A 4,532-nucleotide genomic window follows, 5' to 3' on the forward strand; every position below is an offset into this window, starting at 1 on the left:
TGCTAGCAGGATACCTACTAGGCTTCCCTGCAGAGACAACCCCACCAATGTGCCTTGGAGCTCTGCTTCCCCAGAGCCCTTTCCCACTAGGGAAAGAGAGAGACAGGCTGGGAGTATGGATCGACTTGTCAATGCCCATGTTCAGTGGGGAAGCAATTAAAGCCAGACCTTCCACCTTCTGCATCCCTAGATGACCTTGAGGCCATACTCCCATTGGGTTAAATAATAGGAAAGCTATCAGGGTAGGGGTTGGGATATGGAGGTCTGGTGGTGGGAATTGTATGAAGTTGTACTCCTCTTATCCTATATTTTGTCAATTTTTCCTTTTTATAAATAAAAAAATAATAAAAAACAAAATAAAATATGTATTTACATAATTTTTCTCCTTTCATAGGGAAATGACTTATCTTTTGCTTTATTTTCCTCTTTATAGAATCTTGTAGCAAAAATATTAAAGGTTCAATGTGATATGCTTAAAGAAAAGTTTTTGATCAGTTTATTCTACAACAGCCAACAACTAAAGTGCACTTGGAATGATGTCACAGCTCTTACCCTGGACAAATGAGTCTTTTATTGTTTTAAAATTTTAGTCCATAATTGTTGGTATGCTTCTAATTTTGCTTCTAAGACCCCTCTGTTTCATTGGTTTAATCCCTCCTGATTAACACTGTATTCTATTTACATAACCACTGTTAACTAAGCATTGCCCTGCCTGCAGGGCATTGGTTTAATCCCCACTGGCTCATGATGTCTTTTTGCTCTGCCCCCTCTCCTAGTACACCCTGATTTGCACCAGTCACTTTTTGCTCCACCTTCTCTACATCACATCCTGTTTACACCATACTTGGCAAGTATATATATATAAGGACAGGATTGTGAATAGAGTTTAGTTTAGTTTAGTTTAGTTTAGTATAGATGGCTTAGATTGTGCTGCGTTCCACATGAATAAAGAGATACTGTGTACCAGCCATGAGTCCCTGTTCTGTCTCCCACCCTTGAAGTTAGCTAGCCCGGCATAAATATTCCCCCTTTCTATTTAACTAATGGCCATAGTATCAGGAGTGTGAGGTGAACAGAAACCTATATTGTACAGGCATTTTCAAAAGAACTGGCACAAGACATGGAGGAACAAAATAGGAGAGCAGCAAGAACCAATATGATGCCAAGGGGAGGCCTGAGGGGGGCGTTTCCTACCTCAAAGGGCAGTGCCTAGCAAGCTAAAGGGCATTTCTTGCCTCTGGGGACATCTATTGTCTCAAAGGGCTTTTTCTGCCTCTGTGGGCATCTCTTGCCTCTAGGGGTGTTTCCTGCCTCAAAGGGCATTGTCTGCCTCTGGGGACAGGACCTAGTAAGGAGGAAGGTTTCCTACCTCTGCGGGCAGGGCCTTCAGGTGAGGGGATGTTGCCTATAGAGTCCCAAGGCAGCTGGGTGCAGTCAGTCTTTGAGAAACCCAGCAGCGTAAAGGGAAACTGCTGTCAAGTTGTGTAAAGTGTCCAAGAGATGTACCGGTAAGTCCAATGGAAGTGTCAGTCAAAAGCAGATGACCACGAAAGAAATGCCAGGGGATGAAACGCTGCACGTCTGTCTCGATGGGGAATGTCAGCCACTGGAATTCCGTTTTTCTGTAGAGAGTGAGCTTTGGGGTCTGTGAATCTGTTTCTTCAGGTCGTGCCAGGTCACATCATTGGTTTCCGAGGGTGCATTGTTGTCATGCCATCTTGTGGACGATGTCAGAGAACGGGGGTCCAAATGGATTTCCAACAGTTCCATTTGAGCAGATACTTTTTCATGTGAAGACTTGACAGCTGAAATTCACTTACTTGTCAAACAAAACTTGTAGCAGATTAGAAGTTTACTATAATTGATAACTCCATTATTGATAACTCACAGCAGCCTATGACACGGTCTGGCACCGTGGTCTCCTAGTCAAGATCTCAAGATGCCTGCCTCCATGGGTGGCCAACACTATATCGTTTCTTCTCCAGAACAGAAGATTCCGGGTGCATCTGGGTGACAAGTCTAGCAGATGGAGACTTGTCTCAAGTGGCCTCCCTCAGGGCTCTGTTCTGGCTCCTACGCTATTTAATATTTACATCAATGACCTCCCAGAAACTTCTTCAAGGAAGTTCATCTACGCCGATGACATCTGCTGTGCAACTCAGGCATCCAAGTTCGACATCCTCGAGGAAACACTCACAAAAGACATGTCTCTGATATCTGATTACTGTAAAAAATGGTGACTAATCCCTAGCACTGCAAAAACGGTATCATCTGTTTTCCATCTATACCATGCCTCGGCCTCACGTGAGCTTAATGTGCAGCTTGGCGATACGAGAATCCGGCATGAAGCCCAGCCAGTCTGTCTTGGCATTACTCTCGATCGCACTCTGTCATTTCACAAATATCTCATAAAAACTGCAGCAAAGGTGGGCGCGAGGAATAACATCATTGCAAGACTGGCCAGCTCCTCACGGGGCGTGAGTGCTTCCACACTACGATCATCATCTCTGGCATTATGCTATTCCACTGCAGAATACTGTGCCCCAGTATGGTTCCATAGCCCCCATGTCCACAGCCCGCCATGGCCGGTGCACCGCTATGTTCCATCGCTGGGGAGCCAGAGACGACCCGAACTGCCCCTGCAGCTACAGACAGACTATGATCCACATAGTCAACGACTGCCACCTCTCCAGATTCAAAGGAGGTCTTTAAACTTTACATCAGGCTCAACCTGATGCTGTTGACTGGCTACGGAAGAAGGGCAAACGCTAGAAGAAGAAGAATTGATAACTCCATTATAATTGGAAGTCCTTTCTAGTATCATTTTAAGGTTTAAACAGTTTAAACTCAATAAAATGTGGAAAGGTAAACAGAAGAACCATGGTTAAAAGCCTTAGGCATGAGAATCATTAACATAATCATTGCACTATCTGCCCTGCCCGTAACTCATACAGTGTTCAGGATTAAATGTTTCAGATTTATGCCAAGATGTAAAAAAAAAATCAAAGGACAAAACAATTTTTTGGATTATCTCTGGATGTCTCTAGAAATCATGGCTGCATCCAGCATTTTTTTAAGTCAATGTCATACAAAAATTCAGTCATTCAAATCACTCTCTTACAAAATGCAGCTGAAAGCAGACAGGAAACTTAAGATATTCAGAGAGAACAACGGGGGAGGGAGACAGAGAGAAAAGCGTTAGGCAGTTTTTGCTTCTTTCACCTTGAAGCAGATTATCCAGATCTCACCATGTAGCATCATGAGTCCCCTGGAGTGGGTCCTAGTCCAAAAAGCTCCTCGAAATCCCATTTAGGATGCTTCTGATGGTTCCTGCTGGATTGCTTCAGGCACCCATTTTTAAAAGTGTCTTCCCATCGAAGAAAGAATCCAATCAGGAGAGTAGAATTAACCGTTTGTCTCCATTCTTGGGGACTGCCAGGGTACTGGAGAATGCTCCTCAAATTAGAGTAGTCCTTCTCAGCGGGAAACATGCGAGAAGAAGTCCAGAAAGTCCCAGGGGAAATCTCCATGCATATACCAAGCTCTACGATCACAGTCATAAAGAACCAAATTGTGGCCCAGAGCAAAATGTAGTCCTTCTCCTCGGGAAACACAGGAGAGGGAATCCAGAAAGTCCAAGGAGAAATCTCCATGCATCTTCCAAGCTCTATGATCACGGTCATAAGAAACCAAAGTTCCCAGTCAGGGAACCAAAGTGTGACCCAGAACAAAATGTTCCAGAGACAGAGAAACTGTCTCATGATGAAACAGTAGAGGCTTTGGGAAACCTCTTCATAAGTAGAAAGGTAACCCATGGCAGATGGGTAGCCAAGTTTACTTATCTGGGGGATGGGCGGGTTAGGTCCCACGTCAGTGCTGGTCCCTGTTCAGGTGCCATTATGCCGGGCTAGCTAGCTTCGAGGGCGGGAGACAGACCAAGGACTCATGGCTGGTATGCAGTTTCTCTTTATTCATGTGGGATGCAGCACAATCTAAGCCATCTAATCTAAACTAAACTAAACTAAACTAAACTAAACTAAACTAAACTAAACTAAACTAAACTAAACTCTAATCACAATCCTGTCCTTACATATATACTTGCCAAGTAGGGTGTAAACAGGATGTGATATAGAGAGGGTGGAGCAAAAAGTGACTGGTGCAAATCAGGATGTACTACGAGAGGGAGCGGAGCAAAAAGACATCATGAACCAGTGGAGATTAAACCAATGCCCTGCAGGCAGGGCAGTGCTTAGTTAACAGTGGTTATGTAAATAGAATACAGTGTTAAGCAGGGGGGATTAAACCAATGAAACAGAAGGGTCTTAGAAGCAGAAATAGAAGCATACCAACACATAATATTACTTCATTTCTATGTAAATATTCTGTGTGGCTGTTGATTTAATAGCAGATGCACGCATAATAATAAAACATTAAAAGACACAGAAAATGGAGAGAAGAGAGTGCAATAATCATTGTACTGGGTTGAGAATATTCTTTCATACTTTATTTAAATTGCTTATATGTTCTATGAT

This window comes from Erinaceus europaeus, chromosome 7 (assembly GCF_950295315.1).
Source record: "Erinaceus europaeus chromosome 7, mEriEur2.1, whole genome shotgun sequence".
NCBI lineage: Eukaryota > Metazoa > Chordata > Mammalia > Eulipotyphla > Erinaceidae > Erinaceus > Erinaceus europaeus.